Raw genomic sequence first — 24,440 nt, 5'->3', positions numbered from 1 at the left:
AATAAATAAAAATAGAATAATAATGAAGAAGGAATATACTAAAAAAAAACCAGTGTTAGCAACTCTTTCATCAACGTGCCACCTCCGTCGGACGTCGACTTGACAGGGTGGAAAATGTGGTCGGCAAAATATCTTTAAAAAAAAAAAGAAGAAGGAGGAGGGGAACAACAGACTATCGGTGCCCCCCCCCCCCTGCTTAGCACCCGATTAGCCGCTTACCTACATAGCCCTCACGGGCCCAGCGATGCAGATGACCCGCACCTGCACTGCTTGTGGGGAAAATCCTTCGGTCTCAGGGAACCCCCTAAGGGCCACATGAAGCCCCTTTTTTACTGCTAACCTCCTTGGTGGCCTCCCGGTTCCCTGGGCCAGCATCGAGTTGAGCTCCCGCAGCAGTGATGGACGAAGCAGGAACTGCTCCGCAGCGTCGAAGAGGCGTCTGTATCGACGCGCCTGTGACTCACCCACGCATCGACGCAGCACATCAATGCTTCGACTATGCAGAGGGACGCGTCTATGCGTCGGCCGGCGCCCCGAGTTGCCAGCGCATTGATGCATACGCCGACGCAACGGCGCATATGCCAGCGCATCGATGCACGGATGTGTCCACCAGTGCATTGGCACAGCGCCTCTGCCAGCACATTGACGCACCTGTGCGTCCACCTGCGCATTGACGCATCTGCCTGTGCACAGAAGCACCCAAGAGTTCCGCAGGCACATCGAAGAGGCGATGAGTTCAACGGCGCGCCACGGCATCCAACGGTGCAACAGTGCATTCCCTGCAAACACCCCGACATGTCCGCCGGTGCATCGAAGCCTCCGTGCGCGCACTGATGCGTCCACCAGTGCAAGGACTTCAAACCTCAAAAAAACCCAAAAAACCTCACTCTAAACCTTTAAAAAAAAAAAAAGAAACCTCACTCTAGGAGTTCACATCCAGCCTCTACTAAAAAAAAAAAAAAAAAAAAAAATTGGAGGTGATTTTATTTCCACAACTGCTGACACGTCCACCGGAACATACATATCCGCCGGAACACAGAAAAACGACGCGTCCACCGGTGCACGCCAACATACCAGAACACCGACGCATCCACTGACGGACCTACACGCCCGCAGGCAGGCCGAACTCGACGCATAGACCGATATTTACACGTATGCACCGGCGCACCTACCTATGATGTAGATGCGATACCAGTGCAGGCCCAAAAAGGCTCCGAGACTGTACTGTGCAAAGCTCACGCATCAAAAAAAAAAAAAAGAAGAGAAACCATTCTGGAGTCATTTGTCAGGGCAGAAACCTCCACAGATCCTTTGCACCCCTGGAAGTCGACTACAGGGAGAAATCACCTAGAAAAGCACATGGACTTCCCTGAACATTCTATTTCCAAAAGTCCAAACAGCGACTGGTGCTCCAATTCATCCATGGGCACTACCTCCAGACGGCATGGCCCTCAAAATAAATAAATAATAAATCAAGCTCTTCCAGAAAATTTACAATTTATGATCTTTTCTAGAATACTAACCTCAACGACTGCCCGTCATAGCTTGAACTGGCAGATCAGAGACTCTTCCCGGGATACTATATAGACTGATCTTTCCATCAGAAGACCTGTCTCATTAAATTCCTGATGAATGTGGACCACAGCCTTGAAATAGGGACTCCGGGAGTCCGTATCCTGAAGGCACATGTTGGGACCCCATTCCCATTTACTCGGAACTCCTGCGGAACTCTCGGCTTGCTTCCTTTACTATCCTGCAGGCCGTGTTGACCGAGACCTAGATATCCCTCTGTTCGGACCATCAACTTCCCGTCAGATGAATCTACAAAAACCTTTCCCTCCATGACTCAGGCCTCAGTAGTGATAGCAGAAAGACAGAGTTCGGGGCTTCCTCTAAATGAATCCCCTAAAAAAAAGGGGGGACATATATCCCGACGCCTTAGACAAAAAGGCGCTCCAATCTGTAGGGCTGAATGCTACAACACACCAATGTCGTCTTCCTCCATTTGTCTCTAGTCTATGAAACCTCTCCCCCAGGAGCTCGGCCCACAGCCTTTGTTCACCTACGAGGCCTTGGACACTTCACCAACATCCACCGCCTAAGCAGCTCGTCGCTGGGCTTGCTTACGGGCGACTGCCGTTCGTGACAGCGTTCACAGGTTAGTGGAGCATCCTTGTTCCCTGGCAAACTTCCTGTAGATAATCTTCCGGGAAACAGTAGTTCAGCTACAGCAATGGGAAGGGGGTAAGGATTCATATCTCTAACCACCCTCTGCAATGCTTCTTCTAAATCCTACTCCGGTCAATTTTCCTACCGGCGTTGTCTACACAGACTTTCTCTGTCTTGTCGGTCTCCTGCCATTCCAACTGTAGAGAGGAGGGGTTGACAGTCCCCCGCCAACCTAGTCAAGCACTCAGAGTTATTGCAGTGCTTGGACCCAAACCTTTATCGCAAACGCCCCTTTTATTCGTGCACCTGACCCGCCTACACCAACGCAAGTGGACCTCTATTGCAGTAGATCACACATATCCTTCTGCAAAGGTGCATTCGGGTGCTATCCTCGTCACACCTTCACCAGGGCTAATCTCAATACCTTGAATTCAAAAGAACTAAAATAGCCAACATAAACCTTCGTCCTCTCCACAGGTAATGGGGGAGGAACGAATTTCTAACCCAGAGGGTTAAGAACTGGGTGCCGGACGCAAAACCAGACTCACTCTCGTCCGCCCTGCAGTCAGACATTTATTGTATATAGATAGGCGGCCATCACTACCCTGAGACCAACGAATCCTTCACATCCCTGGATCCCGGAGCATTGTCGTTGTATGTCGCGTCCTGCGCAACTGCAGATGCATATGCTACACTGGAGCCTGGGACCTAATGAAATTCATCCTTTCACCCTTCTCCTGTCACTCTCCCTTCCAGCATACACAGAGATTTCGAGCGAGGATTGCCCAGATCTGCGCATCCAGCAACCTAACTTCTACAAACCCATCTTTCCATTTAAGGGCTCCAAGAAGGGACAGTGTACCCCCTTTTTTCTCACCCACCTAGGGGATTATGGTCCGTCGTCCGTGTCAGGACATACGAAGCACTTGACTCGCTCCACACTGCGGGCCCCCCGACCCGCTCTTAAGGCATTCAGACACACCCTTCGCGTATTGAGCCTTATGGTTCCCATACATTACTCTACCATTGGGGGACGGTCAGCTCCCTGCTTTACGATCGGGTGGATCCATCCTTCTCCCCTTCTGACCTACTCGAAATCAATTTCGCAACATTAACAATAAATAAATGCATAAATGAGTTAAAGTACAATACCCTCGACGGCAAATTTTTTCATCAAGCGCTGAACATCAAGGATTTTTCATGTTCGAGGTCTTCCCATTTCCGCCTCTTTGGAACTAAGCAAACCAGTATACTTCACTTCCTGACATTTTGCTCAAATTTCTCATACACTGAGGAGAAGGTCTACTGCCTCCTGTAGCCCTCCTTCCCCACGGAGTCTACCATTACAGTGCAGTTCTACTTTTACCGCTCTACCATCAACCCGGCACCCGTAGGACGCCTTTCCTATTCAGTTGTCAGGGATCCTACCAATCCCTCTGGAAACAAACCACGCCTCCTCACCAAGGCGAGGATTCCCTACTCCACCCTCTCCACTCCTCTCTTTAATTTCTCAGCATATGTTGCATGGCTCAGATCCCAACTCATGGTTTCTCCTGGCTTGAAATTCTTTTACTCTCATACCAGGACACCCTTTCTTCAATTAATTTCCCAACTGAATGGGATGTGCTGCACCTCAGCTGGTGGTGCGAGCCTGCTCACCTTCCAGCCGGAGCATCTCCTGGTTTTGTCCAGCATCTCTTTGTGTAACCACCGGAACAAAACCGGGTATACCTCAGTTCATACCCACTTTCTTCTCAATCTGGGGCCAATCTCTTGCCCCCCGCTCATGTTCATGGTCTTAAGTCTACGGTCCTGTTCCGAAAGCCTTTACCTCTGTGGTATATACATACTGAGCGGAAGCAAATGCATGCTGCCATCCACCAACCCATTATACATTATCATCTCAGGTTCCTTCCCTGAAAATCGTCTGTTCTCAGTCACCATAGTCTCCGCCAGGCAAATCAACAAGCTACGGTACCTAATGTGCCTGCCTCCCTTCCTGGGGCCTTAGCATGCCAAGATTACGCAGCGAACGCATCCCGCCTTCCTCTCAAAAGAGCTTTCGGCTTCCACATCAACCATTTCATCAACCTCTTTGTTTATTTCCAAAGCCTCAGTCCCATTGCAGCTAGATTGCACCCCAGTACTTGCTTTCAGCAATGTACCACTCTCTTTCCTACAGAACCTCACAGTTCTCAGACTCCTTTAACCCAAATGCCGCAGCACTATTTATCTTCAAGGGCACACTCTAGTCCGGAATCTCGAACTACATGCTTTACCCAATATAAGCGTATGCAGGCTCTGCCTACAGCCCCCAAAGTACATCAAGTCATTGCTGTACACTACTTAGCTGCATCATCTCCATAACATCCTAATCAGGCTGTTCCCACACAGCCTATAATCCTCGATAAATCCGTTCTCCTCCTGCTACTAACTGGACGCGCAGATGACGAATGACGCACACAAGGCAGCCACAACTCTTGGGGAGCATGCGTCTCTCCCACTGCATAGCAAGTTAAAATAAACAAAAACAAAAAACTGTCGCACTTTCTCTATGTCTTGAGCGCTTCCTCGTTTTTTCTCATCATGGTCACATGATATGGGCTATATGCGTTCAATACTTCAGTTGGGGACTCCCAGACAGCATGGCTAATTCAGCCAGCTTATCTACGGGAAAAGAGCAAGTTTGCTCACCGTAAACGGTGTTTTCCATAGATAGCAGATGAATTAGCCATGCTGACCCTCCCGCCTCCCGGACAGTTTTTTCTATTTAACCTATACAACTAGTCTTGCTTTGTAACAGACTGAGGAGATCTGAGGTGGTGCAGGAACATACAAGTGGGCGCACCTCACTAGCAAGACCTGTTTAGCTTTGAGAACTCCGCCACCTAGTGGCACGGAGGACGTCCCAGACAGCATGGCTAATTCATCTGCTATCTATGGAAAACACCGTTTACGGTGAGCAAACTTGCTCTTTACTTTCTTTCCTTTGCCACAAATCATTCGGTCCTGACTGGAGCTCTGGGTGACTGCTGTTAGCTGAATCCTAAGTCTTGGGAGCAATTGAGTTCTAGACTTGGGGCATCCTATCCATTCCTGACAGAAGACCAGTGAAGAGCCTTCTACTCCAGGCAGCAGGTGGGGTGGGGGTTAGAAAGGATGGGGAGGGTTGGATCAAGTACCTGACTGGCTCCTTTTTGCTGGTCTGACAGCACCAGCATCACCCTTTCCCTAACTTCCTGTCCTTCACAGCCTCAGCTTGCAGACAGGGATGGAGTAAAGTAGGAATGAACAGAGAAAAACTGCTGATCCCTGCTCTACCCCCTCCCTTCTGTATCTGCAGCAACCAGCAGTATTGTGAGGTTAGGAGAGGAGGGGCTGGAGCAGAGAACATAATGGCTCTTCTTTGCTCTGTACTATTGTGTATGCTTCACGTTTCAGCCTCTCTCCTGTCCTCTGCAGTGCTGCTCAGGTGCCACATGGCCTAGAGGGCAGGAGCCACATTTTGCACATGAAAGAGCCACCAGTGGCTCCCGAGCCATGAACTTGATTGGCCACCCTGGGATAAAGGCTACAGAGATCTGACTGTATTTTTTGAATATTACTCTGTAAGAAAAAACAGACTATTTAAACTTCCTCTTGAGCTTAGTTTCAGGGTCATCAAACGAGTGCAAAGCCTCGCATATAGATGTGCTGGGTAAATTCAGTGAACCTATTTTTGTGCTTTCAAGAGTGTAGGTTGCTGTGCTTTACCGTGGATTTTGGTTTTCTCTCATGAAAACAGACATTTACACCAGGATTATCGGTTATATGAAGTATGTTTACATTTCGATCTTTGTTTATATTCAGAGACAGGCCTCGATAAAAATGCAGACTAATTAGCCAGTTATTTTACACTGTGGTTTTATTTGTATCATGTAGGTAGTAATACGCATTGAGCGCCATTTGGCGGTGAAACATGAAACAAAAATAAATGTATTACTAATGTTTGTTCAATGAAGTGCAACTGTGCAAACCCAAGATGGTAAGGAACCTCAGGGCACTTTTTAAAATAGGCAATCTAGAGAATAACTTTGATATTAAAGAGTTAGGGGAAGATTTTAAAGCCCCGGCACTTACACACGTCCCAGGGATTACGCGCATGGCCAGGCCTTACACGAGCCGGGCCAATTTTCAAACGGGCCCGGCCACGCGAGTAAACCCCGGGACACGTGTAAGTGCCGGGGCTTTAAAAGGGGGCAGTCTGGGGCTAGCGGCGCCTGGTACAGCGGCCATTTGCCGCTGTGCCGGAGGATCGCGTGCCGGCAGGGTGCTGGCGCACGCGACTTGCTCCTGGCTCCTTTGCAGGAGCAAAAGGTAAAATTTTAAAAAAATAGGGGTAGTTATGATAGGGATAGGGGAAGTGTAGGATAGAGGAAGGGAGGTTAGGGTAGGGGGTTGGGAAGTTCCTGACGTGTCGCTGTGCGATTTTGCAGAATTATACCCCCCCTTGCGTGCGCCGCCCCGAAATTTTATAATATTTGTGTGCCAGCGGGTGCAGGTTATAAAATCGCGCATCCTTGTGCGCTCGCCGGGTAGCGTGCACACATGGACGCGCGCATGCACTTTTTATGAAAATCTACCCCTTATTGGGGAGGGCGCTAATTAAATTTGGCTACATGCAACTTTCTCTTCTTAGCTGCCCGTGATTGCCCAGTAGGTCAGACAGGCCAAATAGGCCCTTGTGTTGTAATCCAGTGATGAGAAAGCACTCCAGATAGGCTCAAATAAAGAATGCCAAAAATAAAACTGAAGCCTTCCAGTAGGAGACCCTCTGCAGGAGCAGCTTGTAGAAATAAAAGGATGATGTAGCAAACTAGGGGCCTCATTTGCTAAGTATTTTTCCCATGACACAGAATAGGAGAAAATTCTTAGTAAATCAGGCTTAGAGTTTGCAAAATTTTGATCTGCTGGAAAGAATGGCACAAGCAAGTTCAGGCAAGGACTAAGTATTACCCCTAAGGGACTGTGATTAATACCCTTGTTTTTTCTCTGTAAGAATTGTAGTATTTTTTGTTGATCAACCACAATTGTGCTGATAAATGGCAATAGATCTGTTCATGGCAAATAAAGATGAAAGCCAGAGTTAAAACACCTGGTAGCACTAAAAAGTTTACATAAGAAAGCCAATTCTGTCTTGGACGTCATTTGAAAAAAAGCAGTAGATTGTTTTCTGCATGATAATATGGCACTTAAAAATTTGTTCTTGGCTGGATGCTGGGCATATATTCATTTTCAGATGTTACCAATTGCATGTTGGTGTTGACCACTCTCTGGCTGTTTCAATTTCAGCTCCTTCCCTAGGTCTCATTACCTCCCTGACCCATAAAGTACTTGGGCTCCTTGTGGTCATATCTTTGTAACATTATGGCACTTCAAGGGATATGAGCAAGGGCTCTGGTTTCCTGCAACAAGAGTCAGAAAAATCGGTGGCACTATTTTTTAGCTTCTGTGGCAATTCAATAACAAATTTGCATATTATGCCTGTCGGTCGCAGACGGCTGCGACCGCGAGTGCTCACCTCTTACGCTGCCTTCCTGCCCTCCCCGGGGCTGCTCTCTGCAAGGGCTTGTCCATGCCGCGGAACTCTCCTCGGCGGCATGGACGCCACCGCTCCCTGCTCCGACGCTGGGCCCTCCTATGAAGCCTCTTCGGCAGGAACCTCGGGGGCATCCCGCTGTGATGACGTCATCGGCCTTCCCTTTTTAAGCGCCGCCGTCGCCCCCAGGAAACTGACTTGGCAACAAGTTCCGTTCTTGGACTCGAGTGCAGTGAATACTCCACTCGTCGGCTGCTGTCTCCCTTGGACCCTGTCTGACACCCGCTCCTCGGGGTCAGTGTGCGCAACCAGGGGACTTGCTCTCCTGGCCTACCCGCTCTTGGACTGGCCCCGCGCCTCTTGGGCTCAGGCTCCAGCTACTTGAGTCTCCTCCGGATTTGCAGTTCCGTGAGTCCCTCATCGGGCCTCCTTGCTCCTCGGGGCTGTGCCCGCATCCACGTTATAGACTGGCAGCGCTTTGCCGTTCCTCGGGTTGCGCTTACTCTACACTAAACCTAGTCCTGCCCCGCTCCTCGGGGTTGGATCCCTGCTTGTACCAGCTTGTCTCCTATCCCGATCCTTGGGCCAGCTCCAGCCTGCTCTCTGGCCACATCTCCGCTCTCCGGGGTTCTACCACCTTCAGCTGCCTGGGCCAGGACCGGACTACCTCACCCTGTGGGTGATCTACAGTCCTAGTCTCTTCCTCCACGCTGCAGCTTCGCCCCCTTGGGGCCGACCTTCCAGAACCTCCTACAGCATAACCCCCTGCGGGGGTTAGCTACGGGACCTTGGGACCTCGCCATCACTTGCCAAGAACTTCCTCCTGTGCTGGTATCCCGCCTCCCGACGGTGCGGACCTGTGGGGCTCCTCCCCGCAGGCAGTAACAACTCGCGCCTCAGGCCAAGGGTCCACCAACCCACAGATCATAACATTGCATACATTTGCATATGGAATTTTTTTTAGTTAAAATTTTAACCTTGCTTTCAGTATGTTTAATATTTATGTCCTATATTCTGTTTACATCTTGCTTTTAATTTGCTTTTATTAATCTCACTTTTCTTTTTTTTTTTTGCTCTCCTTGTTCCTTCTCTCACTACAGCCTCTCTCCTATCTCAGAGAAGTCTGTTTTCTTCTCATCCAGTTCTGCTCCCTAATATGTGCTCCCCTCCCTCCCTCCCTTCCAGACTTTCCTTCTCAGTCTCTCCTCTTTCTTTCCCTTTGTCTAAACTCCCTTTCATCTTATCCCTCCTTTCCCTGTCTTCTTGCCCTCCATGCTAGACTTATTCCCTCACAATTCCTCTCCTCCCACCCTTTCCTCTTTCCTCCCTCCTTCCCCCAGTGTCGAACTCCCTTTCATCTTCTTCCTTTCCTCTTCCCCTAAGTTACTGATTCCTTCTCTCCCTCACTGTTCTACCCTTCCCATTTTTTGTTTACCTTTCTTCCGTCCCTCTCTCAGATTCTGTTTTGTCTCTGTGGTTCTGGCCCACTGCCACTACAGCTATTTTCTTTCTGCAGCAGTGGCTTGAGACAGACCCATGGTAGAGAGGTTGCAGCAACTGGAGGGGAAAAACAATGCAGTAACTGCATGGGATACAAGAGACAGGAAGCGTCTTCTGGCCAGAACGGGGCCTGAGGAAGACAGGCAGCAGCTGTGATTAGGAACATTCTGTAGAAAGGAACCTGGAGCAGACCCCAGCATGGCCACCAAACCTTAGATAGCATTTATGTCCCAGAATTACCAGTACTGGGGGGGGGGGGCAGTGAAGGGGGCAGCAGCCTAGAGCACTACATAGGAAGCAACTGAGAGGAGGAGTAGCCTAGTGGTTAGAGCTTTGAACCACAGAGACTAGGGTTCGAGTCCTGCTGTCGTTCTCTGGAGACAGAGAGATAACTACAGTAACTGAATGTAATCCACTTTGAAGTGCTAAAAAGCTGAATATAAAAATCAGCTAAATAAATGACCATAGTTTTACACAAGAGGCAAATTCTGTGGTTAAGGTGTGCACAGAATCGTGGAGATGTTGCATGCGAGTAACCTGTCACTTGATTTAGCTTCTTGACACTTTAGCACACAAGGGGATGCAAATGATTCTTCATCTGTCATGCCATTGATCTTAATTACTAATAAGTAATTTTCGCAGGATGATTTATCTGTCTAAAATTTAGCCGGATTATGTAGTGGCGTTCCAGGGCAGAGAAGTTAGCTGGCTAAGGGCCCTATTTACTAAGCATTTATCCCATAGACACAAAATTGGAGAAAACCTTTAGTAAATAGGCCCCTAGTTATCTGTCTAAGTCATACATTCAGAGTTGGCTGGATAACCTGTCCAGCTAACTCTGGTCCTACTGTAGAGTAGCTCTAAAGTTAGCCGGATAAACTTACCTGGCTGACTTTAAGATAGCCAATTATATCCAGTAGTGTGGCTGCAACACTGAATATCCCTCCAGAGTTAGCCGGCTAATTTTGCAATCCAGCTAGTGACTGAATATTATCCCCAAAGAGCTGGGCTTTATTGTAAAGCTATGTTTCAGGCCTGGTGCTACTGGATGTGCAAAATGTGCAATTGCATGGGTCAGAACACCTGGGGAGGAGGGAACAGTGGGGCAGAGAGGAAGAGGTCCAGTGGGGCTTCTGTGGCTGACCCTGGCATGAGCAAGTATGTGTGAGTGAATGAGAGAGTCAGTGAGTATCTGTATGTGAAAGAGGATGTGTGTAGGTGAGTGAGAGGAGTGCTCTTTTTTTCCCATTGATTTTATCCTATTTTTATTTATTATAATAAACACTGAGAAATTCCCAGGAAAAATAAAATGAAAACTGAAAACAAAGGTCCCTATCTATTTGTCAGTTGTTTACTGTTATGATTGATGTTTTATATTTCTTGATTTTGTTGTTTGATGTTTTATGAGGAATGTGATGTTTCTGTTTTTCTTTTGTTGCACTGCATACAGTTTCACTTGTTGCAATTTCCAATTCAATTTGCCTGTATGTTTCTATTTATTCTTTTTGATCTCTTTATTTGGTGAGAATTGGTCTGTGTTTTTCATTTATGACCGAGATAAGATATTCCCTAGCATGTCATTTCTATATAGGAATCTGTAGCAACCTGGCTTGTTCTGTTTTCAGTATAGGAGGTATATTGGTGTTTTAGGGCCTTGTGCAATATTTTCAGTGTCCCCTTTTCATAGGTAGGTATGTTAATGTTTGAGTACTGGCAATTAGTGCTGTTTTGGTATGGGAAGTTTACTATATTGTAATTGTAATATGGTTTTCTGAGGTCCAAGCCCACACGCAACACACATTACAGTAAGCCTTATACCATATGGGTTTCAAAAGTCCTTTTTTGCAGGGTTTTGTGGTTGGCATCACAGCAGTGCACGTAAATAAAATATACATATTGTAAGTGATATTTTTACATCAAAAGACTTCCTTAATTTAATGTCTTTTTTTTCCCCTAAAATCTGTTATTATAAATGCCTAACTTGTAATTGTGTGTGGAGAGGGCCGTGGAGGGGAGAGCAGGTTGTAAGGTTCACCCAGAGCGCTTGATACACTTGTACTGGCCCTGATTGGAAAAACAATTAAAGTTAAGCGTTAAAAAAAAAAAAGCAGACAAAGAAGGGGGCAGCATAATAATTGTTCTCACAGGGCAGCAAAAAAGACGGCATTGGCCCTGCTATATTTCTGTTCTGCACAAACGGTGGAAGTAAAAGCATAAGGCCTGTCCAGCTGCTGCAATCTCCCAGGGTATATATATCGTTTCAGGTGATTATGAAACAACTGTTTGCGCATGCATATTATCTAGACCTTCAGAGTGCTTAGAATGTGTAAAAATTATACAGACTTCTTGATCCACAGGTAGTTTATTATTAGGATCAGTCTTGTTCTGATTCATTCAGTAGTTTATTTCTGTGAAGGTTCTTGTATCTCAGCCGTATCCCAGTGCATTGTACAAAAGGAGAGAGCACCACCAAAAACATCTAGCACCACATTATGGGGGCAAATTAATCAGGTAAAGCTTTTTGTTTAAAAAATCTTGAATGTTACTGATAAACTGAATTGAATCTGATGTAACAAAGAATAGGGATTCTGCTCTCTTTTTTTCAAGGGGAATATTTTAATGTCTTCTATCCTGTGCCTTCCATTAGGTAATCGATTAGTTAAGTGCTGTTTTGGAGTATTTAAATATGGCTTTTTGAATAAGACCATATCATGCAAATCCCTGAGAGAGAGAGAAGAATTACTATGGCTGATTGATTGACTTTCTTCCTGTATATAGATGCCCACTATTCCATTTTAAAGATGAGGGAAATTAGTTGTTGTCACTTCACTGGGTTCAGGCTGGCTTCTTGTGGTTGTTTTTTTAATTGATTTGTACTGATATATACTTCTGGTGGGGCAATCATGCTGGGTTTTTTTTCATTGCCTAGAACCTTGGACACCTGGAAAGGGAGTCTACTTGTAGGGTGACTTAGAAAATGGCACAAAACCATTTTATTAAATAATTTTGGGAAATAAAAACAACCTTCAGAATAAAAACTGGACAATGAATTCGACTAGGGTGCATACTGCTGTACTTCTAAATTTGTGGCATACTGTTTTGTCATTATTTATAGGAATAAGAGTAGTCATTCCTTGTGCTCTTAATGGGTTTGGGTTTGAGTCTCTTAGGGTATTAGATTTTTTGACATAGTATATATAGTCGTACTGAAAGAGAGAGCAAAAGGTCCTTCAAGCCTTCCAATTGCTTAAGAGCTATTTCTGTGGCAATCCAGAGGAAAGGCAATGTGCCTGCCCCAGTTCAGAATATAAACTATCGTTAACATATCAAGGGGGCTTTTAATGAAATAGTCCTGCTGTAAAGGTGTCTGTTAATGAGATCATAACAAGGTTATTCTATGGGGAGATGAACCATTAACAAACTCATACTGTGAAGCAACAAGCCAGGAAGCTGATTAACCATGAAGAGAATTAAAATTACAAGGTAATGTTATGCCCTGGATTTCAGGCTGTACTCGCATAATCTCTAGGCATGGGCAGATAGATTATGTAGTTTGGATCTGCATTTTGTTTGGAAAACTTGACTGAGGAGATAAATATGCTGTTTCTATTTGAAGCCTGGGTGTGTAGTTGATGATTCAAGACAAAGTAAGATTTGCAAGATCAAACTTTTGACCCCTCTCTTGATGCTTGGCACAATGGTGCAGTCTTGAAGAGCATTTTTGTTTGCCCACTCATAATGTTTATTAAAATGGAAGCAAAATCAGTTCTTGTCCTCCTGGCATACTCTGCTGTACAGCTAATATATTTTGTTTTACTGCAGTGAAATCCAGGAATGTTTTCAAAGCACTCATTTTGACTTGCTCTGGTAAAGTGAGGATCTGTTTAACTTCTTTTTTTTTTCTGTATTGTTGAGTGAGAGATTTTTGGTTTAAGAATTTCAGGTGTCAAGTATCTGTGTTCTGCGATATGAAAAATCCACATTCCATCAATTTTAGTTGCTATTGGACAAGGGATATTAATTCAGAGCACTGACCACAAGATTTTCTTTTCTTCCTTTCCCAATCCTCTGTGACAATTGTCTTCAAATAGAGGGAGCCCAAGATGGTGCGCTGACTGAGTCGCTGAATGAAGCACTCCTGGTACTGGAACAAGAAAGACATGGCCAGGTTCTTGTGACCTGGTTTGGCCTCTGTTGGAAACAGGATGCTGGGCTTGATGGACCCTTGGTCTGACCCAGCATGGCAAGTTCTTATGTTCTTATGGCCTTTTGTCAGGTTGAGCCCTTGAGTGCTGATGGCCACCAGGCCTTTGGCTACATAGAGCCAATACTGAAAGGTGGTATACCAGACACAATAAATATAGCCAGAAAGGTGAATCCAGCAGAGCACATTCATCAGTAAGATCCACTTGAGGCAGGGCCGAAAGGGGAGACACTATGATGAGCTGAGATCCGGGGAGTAGCAGAGCAACTGCAGGAAGGCTGGATATACATAGGCACACGTTACATAGAAACATGATGGCAGAAAAAGGCCATATGGCCCATCTAGTCTGCTCATCTGTCCAATTTATCTAGCCTTTACAATTCCCCTCACTCTCTCAGAGATGCCATGTTTTTATCCCGTGCTTTCTTGAATTCAGATACCGTTTTTGCCTCTATCACCTCCACTGGGAGGCAGTTCCATTCATCCACTACCCTCTATATAAAGAAATATTTCCTAAGATTACTCATGAGTCTACCCCCTTTCACCCTCATGCCATGTCCTCTTGTTCTACAGCAGTGGTTCCCAACCCTGTCCTGGGGATCCCCCAGCCAGTTGGGTTTTCAGGATATCCACAATGAATATGCATGAGAGAAAATTTGCATGTTATGAAGGCAGTGCACGCAAATTTTCTCTCAGGCATGTTCATTGTGGATATCCTGAAAACGCGACTGGTTGGGGGGTCCCCAGGACAGGGTTGGGAACCACTGTTCTAGAGCTACCTTAGCGAAATATAGGACCATGTTCTGGCAAGGAAGCAAGCAGGGTCTAAGGTACATATACATAGTAAGACGGGAAGCAAGATTGCCCCCGAGTGGAAAGGGGCACCATAGAGCTAGTGTGGCCATGTGTCCTGCTTTCTCTACCTCTGTCTAGGAGTCCGGCCTCCCACCTTCCTGTTCGGCCAAAAAATAAATTCTCATCTAGGCACAGCAGACTGCAGCAGTGTGTGGGAAAATCCAGGACTAAGCAGGGTTGTATGGGAACCATATCCCGGAAAAAAGGACTGGTACTAGAAGATTGGAAAAGAGCAGTCATGGTCCAGTTTCGCAAAGGTGGTAGCAGAGAGGAGACCAGTTAACCTTACCTCAGTGTTGGGAAAAATAATGGACTCACTTCTGAAGGAAAAGATAGTTCACTATCTGCAGTCCGGTGGGTTACTGGACCCAAGGCAACATGGTTTCACCAGAGGACGGTCCTGATTAATTTCTTTGATTGGGAAACTAAAGAATTAGATCAAGGAAGAGCACTTGATGTGATTTACGTGGATTTCAGCAAAGCATTTGATATGGTTCACATAGGAGGCTTATGAATAAAATGAGAAGCATGAGAGTGAGTGCTAAGTGGTAGAATGGATTACAAATTAATTGACTGACAGGAAACAGCGTGTAATAGTAAATGGAATCTACTATGAAGAGAGAATAGTGTAAAGTGGAGTACCGCAAGGATCAGTTTTGGGACTAGTTCTGTTAAGTATCTTCGTGTGCGACATTACGGAAGGGTAGAGGGACAAGTGTGACTTTTTGTGGATGATACTAAGATCTGTAAAAGAGTGCACACTCCTGAGGGAGTAGGGAGAATGAAAAGTGGTTTAAGAAAGCTTGAAGAGTGGTTGAAGATTTAGCAGCTGGGATTCAATGCCAAGCAGTGCAGAGTCATGCATCTGGGATGCAGTAATCCAAAAGAGCTGTATGTTATGGGGGGTGAAAGACTAATGTGCACGGATCAGGAGAGGGATATTGGGGTGATAGTGTCTGGCGATCTGAAGGCAACGAAGCAATGTGACAAGGCGGTGGCTAAAGCCAGAGGGATGTTGGGCTGCAAAGAGAGAAGAATAACCAGCATGAAAAAGGAAGAGATAATGCCCTTGTACAGGTCTTTGGGCCTCATCTGGAGAACTGTGTTCTCAAAAAGGATAGAGTAAGGATGGAACCGGGCTAAAATAAGACAACCAAACTGGTCTGCACTGGAAGACTATGAGAAGAAGCTGAAGGATCTAAATATGTATACCCTGGAGGAGAGAAGATGCAGGGGACATGTGATACAGATCTTCAGATACCTGAAAGATATTAATGATGCACAAATATCAAACCCTTTCCATTGGAAAGGAAACTATAGAACTAGAGGTCTTAATACGAAACTCAAGGAGGCGATGACTCAGAACCAACATCAGGAAATATTTCTTCACAAAGAGCGTAGTGAATACCTGGAATGCCCTCCTGGAAAAGGTGGTGAAGATGAGAACGGTTTTGGAATTCAAAAGGGAATGGGATAAACACTGCAGATTCCTAAAGGCTAGAGGATGGAAATAAAGAAATGGGATAACCTATTTTGACGTTGGGTATAAAATTTTCAATGGGTGTAACCTTCATGGAGCATCAGTTATTACCATAAGCAACTTCCTGGAAAGACTGGATGGACCATTTGATCTTTATCTGCCACCATTCACTATGTTACTATGTTTAAAAAGCAAACAGACCCAAGTTTCTATTTGAAGTTCACCAATTTCTTCTTCCTCTCTCCTGCCCCCGCTTCCATTGGAACTATACTGGGTCAAATCAGAAAAAAATGCAATAGGCAGCCCTGTGCTGCAGGTCGTACAGCTGACAAAGAAACATGCAGCCATATCTTCTGAGAAACTGTCTCCTGGCCCTATCCAGGATACTGTTACTTAGCAACCCTGTACAGGCAGTAGTAACAGAATCTCAGCAAGCTGGTAATGGTTTTCAACCATCTGGAACGGCTGCTTTAATCGGGCTCATTAGAGATCCCATTTCTTCCCTCCCTTCCTGATATATTTTTGCTGGCATTTCTGCACTGGAAAAAAAATCAACTTTGGTTGAATGCCACGCGCCTAGTATAGGCAATAAAAGATTTCCTAGAAGCAAGCTTTTGTTAACAGTGACAAGATTTGAAATTTTGTTTGCTGACTGTTTTTTTTGGAATGGAATGCTGTCCCCTCCTCACCCCCTATAAAAAAGGAAGTAGCTTTTTCAAATATAAGTGTGTGTGTGTGTGTGTGTGTATAGATATGCATATGGATTATATGATTGAGACTTCTAGAAGATATGCTGTTTCTGCAGAAAGCAGAAATCCTAGTATGTTGTAATACCTTTTTAAAAAAACAGCAAAAAAGACGTTGCAGTACATGAGCTGGCCAGACCTCGCAGGTCTCTTCCTCAGATGATGTATATGTTATGAATATTTTATTGTACCCACATAGCAATCACTATGATTTGTTTGTGTTCAAAAGTGATTGCTCTGATTTATGAAAGGTAAAACGTGTCATTCCAGGTACCTTCTTACTAATCTCCAATCCAACTAGTACTTAGATTTTGATTTACAGGTATTGTTAATATGAAGGTTTTCCATGCTGAAACATAATACATTTTTTATATAGTAAAAGAGAGAAAAGTTATGTTATCCTGTTGCATTGTCTAACTTTCTCAGTGAAAAATGAGCTTTGGAAAATATTACAGTTGAGGCTAATCCCTGGCCCTCAGACACTGCTTTTAAATCCATTTGCTGTACCAAACCTTGTGGTTATATTAGTGTCAGTTGTTCTATAAAGGCATACATCTCTACATCCACTTTGATACCTGCTACTAGTTAAGTGATATTTAATATTAGTGCCATCCTACTTGTTTGAAAGACAAAGCATATTAGGGAACAGAAATTGAGCAGAACATTCCTCCAGCCATGGGCCTCTGCTCCCAGAAGGGCACCCAGTATGCCACATCTCTGGCCCTTGTGAGAGTTCTGGCATAATCTCTGGTACCAGCTCCTTGTGTGCTTCCTAACTTGCACAGACTCTCTTCTCTTCCTGGTTTTATAGGCCCAGCATCCTGGACTTCCTGTGGCATGCCTTGATGATGTCATCACTCTTCCTGCATATAAGCTTGCTCATTCAGCTCAGTGATACCTGACTAACAGGTTCTGTCCCCATGTGTCTTGAATCTTTGAGCTCCAGATTCTTGTCTTCAGTCTTGACTCATTCTGTTTCTGATCTTGCCTTGCCTGCTGCCTGGGTTGACCTCAGCCTGTTTACTGGACCTCACTTTGTCTGCTCCCTGCCTCGGCCCCTGCCTGCTTATTGAACTTTGTCTTCCTCTTGCCTGGATTGTGTCGGCTGTCTGCAGTTCTGCTTGCACTGGACATTCCCCTTATAGCACCGGTCCTAAGGGTTCATATGCCCACCTCTGACCAGTCCAAAAGGACTCCAGGAGTGTCTGGAGGGCTTACTCCCTTACAGTTTGCTCAGACCATGAGCCTGGCTGATGCCCGACTCAGGCTGAGTTTCGACCCCCCACTCTTGGGGGCTGCCTCAGGGGCTGTGTGAGAATGTCTTATGTATATATAGAGATAATCTTTTGCCAATAAAATTTCTTGAAACATTTAAGTGATGAAACAGCAGAATAAAAGGTCTCCTACAAAACGTGATTAGAAGTATTTTATGGAGACAAATTTTGTCGATTCACAGTTATGCGCGCCGGGGCTGACTGGCACTCAGGCATGTGTATCATGAAGCTATATCGCGGTTTTATTCCGCTGTTTCATCACTTAAATTTTTCAAGAAATTTTATTGGCAAAAGATCATCTCTATATATATACATAAGACATTCTCACACAGCCCCTGAGGCAGCCCCCAAGAGTGGGGGGGCGAAACTTGGCCTGAGTCGGGCATTTTAATATTGGATACACGAGTCTCCTAATAAAGCATCTTAACGGACATTACCTAGCATTTTGGCAGGGCCAGGCGGACCGAATTAAAGACGACTGGCTGCTCGAGACCTCCCTGCCAGTTTGAATAATCTCATATCTCCTATGCGCCCGGTTTGACATTCGCTTCCAGGAACATTTCCGGGAACATGGGACCTTCAGGTGCCACCCTCACCTGACTTCTAGGTTTTAAAGGTCAATGCTACCTCCTGGCCTCCCTTTACCCTCTGCTAAGGAGGAGTCCATGCAGCGTGGACACTCTAGACCAGCGGTTCTCAACCAGTGTGTCACCAAGTACACGCAGGTGTGTCACCACACTTCCAGGTCCCCCGCTACTCCCCCTACCCGAGTGAAATAGGTCCTTCACCCCGGCTTAAAATGATGATAGCCCGGGTGGAACGCGGCAGATCAGCTGGAGTCAGTGGCATCGGCATGCTCTCCTCTTCCTGCGCCTCCCCCTTTCCCCCGTGCCTGGAAGAGGAATTGGTGAGCAGTAGGTGCGGGCATGGGAAGAAGAGACCATGCTAGTGTGAGCAACATCGGTCTGAAAAAGAGAAGAGAGGCACGGCCTGAAGAATGAGCAGCGTGGCTCGGAGTAAAACGAGAAACAATGTCAACCCCAGTGGCCGATGGGACTCCTTTCTCTACGAGGGCTGAAAGTGAAGGAGGCTGCTGCTGCCTTTAGGGTTGGAAGTGGAGGAGGCTGCTGCTGCCGCTGGTTTGGAGGGGAGGGAGGGGAAGAGTGAGTGAATGAGCAAGCATATGTGTTTGAGATCCTGTGTGAGTGAGATAGCATGTATGTGAATGATTGAGAGCCTGTATATGTGAGAGTATGTATGTGATTGAGAGCCTGTGTGTGAGAGATAGCATGAATGTAAGTGTATAATTGAGAACCTGTATGTGTAAGCTTGTGATTGAAAAACTGTTTGTGTGAAAGAGTATGTGTGTGTGTGATTGAGATCCTTTGTGTGTGAGAGAGATCATGTGTATGTATGATTAAGAGCTTATGTGTATATGTGTGTCTGTGTGTGATTGAGAGCTGGTTTAGGTGAGGGAGCATTTGAGTATGTGATTGAGAGCCCATGTGTAAGAGAGAGAAAGAGAGAGAGCATGTGTGTAAACATGTGATTGAGAGTCTGTGTGTGAGAGAAAAAGACAGCATGTATGTGTGTGATTGAAAGCCTGTGTGTGTAAGTGTGAAAAGACAGACAGCATGTGTGTAAATGTGTAATTAAGAGCCTATATAAGTGAGAGAGAAAAAGCATGTGAATATGTGAGCGATTGAGAGCCAGTGAGAGAGAGAGAGAGAGAGAGGAGAAAGTTGCAAGCAAACCATCCCTCCTCCTGCTAATTCAAAACAATCTCAGGGCACCTGGATATCAAACGTTCCCAGGTATGCAGAGCAAAAAATTTTTTGTATCCTTATTATTTTTCATTATTGGGCCTTTGTGTCTTCTATTTTGAAATATTATATTGGTATCTAGAAACTTTTGATATGAGATTTTAATTATTGGATATTCCATTCATCAGTTGTTTTGAAATAATCTGTTCTTTTTGTTAGTATGGTTTTGCTGCTATTGATTTTATATTTCTTGATTTGTTTTATAAGGATGGGTGATGTTTCTTTTTTTCCTTTGTTACACTGCATATAGAGACCCTGGCTTGTTGCAGTTTCCAATTCAGTTTTTGTCTGCATGCTTCTAGTTATGCGTTTTGGTCTCTTTATTCTTTGTTAGGTGAGGGTCAGTACATGTGATTCAGGTGAGGTATTCTGCTCGCGTGTAGTTTCTGTGTAGGGCTCTATAGCAGCCTGGTTTGTTCCGCTTTCCTAATAGGAGGTGTATTGGTATCTTAAGGCCTGGTGTAATATTTTCAGTGTTGCCTTTTCTTAGGTAAGGTGGTTACTGTTTGTGCTGGAAATTGGTGCTGTTTTGGTGTGGGATGTTTACTATTTATGCGATTTCTGATCAGACAGAATACATATCTTTCCCTTGTGTCATTCTTAACAATAAAAATAATACTGGGCCTTTATTTTTTATTTCTGCTGTGAATTGTAATGAGCAGTATGTCACACTGAGCCGTGGTCTGTCAGGTGCATCACGATGGGAAAAAGGTTGAAAACCACTGCTCTAGACTAACAGAGGAAGAAAAATACCAATGAAGGATCCAAAACCTTTGTTTGTATTGTGCTGGCAAAGGCCATTTATGCCTCTGCCTGCCCCAAGAAGTCAGGAAACTTCCCTGCCTAGGGCACCTGGGGGAGGTTGTTCTAGGTACTACTTGCTCTACTTCCCTGTGAAGGAGGAGGATGGGCCAATAGCCCCCCCCCCCTTTCGAGGTTCTCTTGGATGTAATCCGACACAGTCTTAGTTTTGAGGATCGACAACGTATAACCTTTGAACGAAAAGACATTTCATCCTTGTTTTGTCTTTCTTTTTTATTTTGTACATCTCTTTTATGTGGCTTATTTTTCTCCAGCCTCCTACATGGGGGTCTATAAGAAAATGCTTTGTCACACACCCAGAAGGGACTCTGTGCCAACTCAGCAGAAACTTCTGGAGGAATGAGTGCCCAGTTGGTGCTGCCTCATGGAGAGAAGGGAGAGAGCCATTCATTGGGTGCCCATTCAGAGAAGTCAGTAGAACTGATGTCCTTACTAAGTACATTGAGGAAGAGAGGAGTGGAGATAACAGCGGAGACTAAGCAGTAGCTGCCAGGTAGAAGGGGAATCCATCCAGTGAGAGCCCTAAAATCCAGATGGGAATAAAGGGAATCCCAAGGGAGTAATCGAGAGGTACAGATTGCCAGACTGGATATTTAAGTTTCTTTCAAACTAGAGCATGATGGCAAAAAATGTAAATATAAAATCACTGTTTGTTTAGTACTGAAAAGAGAGACGATGTATGGTATTGGTGATGTCACTCTAAAGGTATTACAACTTCTCCAAAATTCAGACACAGCTTATCTCCAGTTATCCCAGAAATGCCCATAACACTACAGTTTTAATTCACTTACATTGGCTCCCCATCTTTTGGAGCATTCAATTTAAGGTTCTCACACTTGTCTTTAGATCAGTTTATGGTCTATTACCACATTGCATTCTTGATTTGCCAAGTTATTGTCCCTCTCGTTCTCTCCATTCTTCTAAACATCTTCTTGCTGTCCCACCTCATAATCTGTTACATTTATTTGAATGTTTCTATCATACCCTCCTCTCCCATCTTTCTTGCCTCTCCTAGCCTCTCTAGGGTTTACATATTTAGGCCTTTAAGTCTCCTATCGTATAGTTTTTTGGTGTGTAGACCCTGCATCATTTGGTTTTCCCAGGATATGGTGGGCTTCGATGCAGTAATTTATTTTAGCATAGGATGTGATCATTTTTATTTGCCAAAGTTGGCAAATAACTTTTGGTTGTGCATTTTTCTAACTCCCAAATCTGGCTGAATTGAGCCCCTAGTTAAAACTGGCAATTTCATTTCACCTGAATGGTGCTTAAACTATTAGATGTAATTGCAGAATGCGACTGGGCTATATACACTATCACAGAACTGCCAGCAAATAACTGAGGACTTGACCGAGGAATACCTCAGTCAATCTTTATGCTTATGGAGGAATAGCTTCTAGAACTGGGAGATCTTACCAATGGTCTATGTAGAAGTATTATTCCCTTTTTTTCTACTGGTTATGCCTCTCCGTAGGCACCCTAGTATCCCTATGGCTCTGGCCAATGCCTTAGCTCACTATTTTGCTACCTTAATATCATCAGAAAGGAACCATTCCAAAGTGCGACTCCTGGCCAGTATGCATCAGTTTCTCACCCCAGTCATGTACAGCTTCCTTGGATTTCTGCATCCAAAATGCATGACTCTGTACTATTTTTCTTTGGATCTCAACTGCCAAGCGTTCAGCCCCTTCTTGAGTTTTCTTAGATCATGTCTCATTCTGTCTATTCCCTCAGGGGTGCCTATTCTGTTGCAGCTTTTAGTGTCACATGCAGAAAAGGCAAACTTGTTCTTCTAACCCTTCCAAGGTATCGCTTGTGCAAAGATACTGAACAATCCCTGAGGCATTCCACTAATTGCCTTTCTTTCCTCTGTGTGAGCTTCATTTTTCGCCACCCTCTGTTTTCTATCACTTAACCAGTTTCTAATCCAGTCCACCACCTTGGTACCCACCCCCCTCCGGCTGATCAGCTTACTTATGAACCTCCTGTGTGAGACAGCATCATAACCTTTGTGAAATCCAGTAAAATCACATCTGGCATATGTTCTTGATCTAATTCTCTAGTCACCCAATCAAGGAAATTGATAAGATTTGTTTGAAATGATCTCCCGTCAGTAAAACCATGCTGTGTGAGCTCCCTGCAACCTGCCGGGATTCTTTCACTATCCTTTACTTCAGTGGAATCTCCATTAACTTACCCATCGCTGGGGTTAGACTGACTTAACCTGTAATTTCCAGACTTCTCTTTGTTACCACTTTCACAGGGAGGGGCAACATCCATCCTTTTCCAGTACTCCCTTCTTCCAAGACCAATTAAATGGATCCTTCAGTGGACTTCTCCCTTAGGGGTAGATTTTAAAACATGTGCACGCTTCCCGGTGCACACACCCGTGGACGTGCCGATTTTATTACATGTGTGCGCCAGTGCGCATACGTTATAAAATCCGTGGGCTGCACGCATGTGCGGGCGGCGCATGCAGGGGGGCCAATTATTGTAAAAGTATCAGCGGCGACGAAATTAGGCCTTCCCCTGTTCTCTACACCCCCTTAACCCATCCCCAAAACTTATAATTTTTTCGTTCCACTACTTAGTGCTCCCCTGGAGCAGAAGTAGTTTGTGCGCACCAGTCGGCTGCCGGCGCGCGCATCCCTGGGACAGTGGCTAATGTGAGCGACCATGTAAAACCCGTGAGCGATGCTCTGAAATGTTTGAGCAATCGCTTGCGGGCTCAGCGTAGAGGGAACTGTGTGCTTGACGTGTTACGCCAGAAGGGCGCCGTATGAAAATGTATCCTCTGTTTGCAAGCCTGAGTTTGAGGCAGTCCTTGCAGGTTTACTGCACTGGTATATTTGTTGCAGTGATATGGGAGATTAATTTCTGAGTTTTTCTAAAAGAAAATTGTGTGCAACCTCAGTTTCGTGAGCCCAATATTAAGGGCCTGCTTGCTAAGCTTTTTTTTTTCCCATGGGGGAAAAAGCCTTAGTAATCAAGCCCTAAACGATTTCTTTTCATTATTGTCATAGCAATAGTTTATACATTCTTTATGTCAACATTTCCACCTGCTCTATTTTTTAAAATTAATATTTTTTTTTTAATTTTTTTTAAATTAATATTTTTATGTAGCAAAAGAAAAGAAACTGGCATGTGAATATCGTAACATAGTTGTAGATCATCTTGGAGCCAAACTGAGGAATTTCTTACATATTGTTTACTTTCCATTCACAATTGGCTCAATCAAAACAAATTGGCATTAAACTTAAACAAAATTGAAATCGTGATGCTGTCTTGTTTTCCAGTATCTGCCATTCCTGAGAAAATTATGTTTAAAATTCATAGCATTGCAATATCAAAAGGCACACGTAACCTCCGTGTGCTTATTAACCCTGTACTCTCCTTGATGCCTTGACCCAAGCCTCATTCCAAAAAAACCCAGATTATTACAGCATCTGAAGCCATCGCTTGATTTTCCTGATTTCCGAACTGTTTTACAATCTTTTTATTTTTTTTTTCCGGCTTTGATTATTGTAATTCTCTCCTCATAGGCCTTCCCACATAGTCCATACGTCCCCTTCAGATTATCCAAAAACTCTGCAGCACAATTAACAGGAACCCCTTTGCGTGACCATATTACTCCAACTTTGCAATCTTCCTTTGGCTTCCAATATCTTACCGTATGCAATATAGATTGTTAGCCATTGTTCACTCACTCATTAATAACGTTCATTCACCACGGACTATTGCAGTCATGAAAGTGCATACCCCATCCAGAACGCTGCAATGCTCTGGCCAAAATTTACTAGACATTCCCTCTCCCAAAGCAGCACACCTCGATGAGACTAGGCAGCGCACCTTCTCTTTAGCAGGTCCTCTCCTCTGGAATTCAATCCCAAAGGAAATAAGACATATGAAAGAGCCTACATTTTTTTTTAAAAGCCTTAAAGACTTATTTTGTTCAAGAAAGCTTTTGTCTGTTGAAACAGGTAGTTTTA

At 44.8% G+C, this 24,440-nt stretch overlaps 1 protein-coding gene across 1 annotated transcript in view; it reads left to right on the top strand.

Annotated features, from left to right (window-relative positions):
- Positions 1-24,440, top strand: part of CNST (consortin, connexin sorting protein) — a gene marked incomplete in the record, with an annotated part of 278,963 nt that overhangs the window by 14,030 nt on the left and 240,493 nt on the right.

Source organism: Rhinatrema bivittatum, chromosome 3 (genome assembly GCF_901001135.1).
Source record: "Rhinatrema bivittatum chromosome 3, aRhiBiv1.1, whole genome shotgun sequence".
Classification (NCBI taxonomy): Eukaryota; Metazoa; Chordata; class Amphibia; order Gymnophiona; family Rhinatrematidae; genus Rhinatrema; species Rhinatrema bivittatum.
Note: the sequence above shows the minus strand (reverse complement) of the source record. Positions and strands in the feature narration are given on the sequence as shown.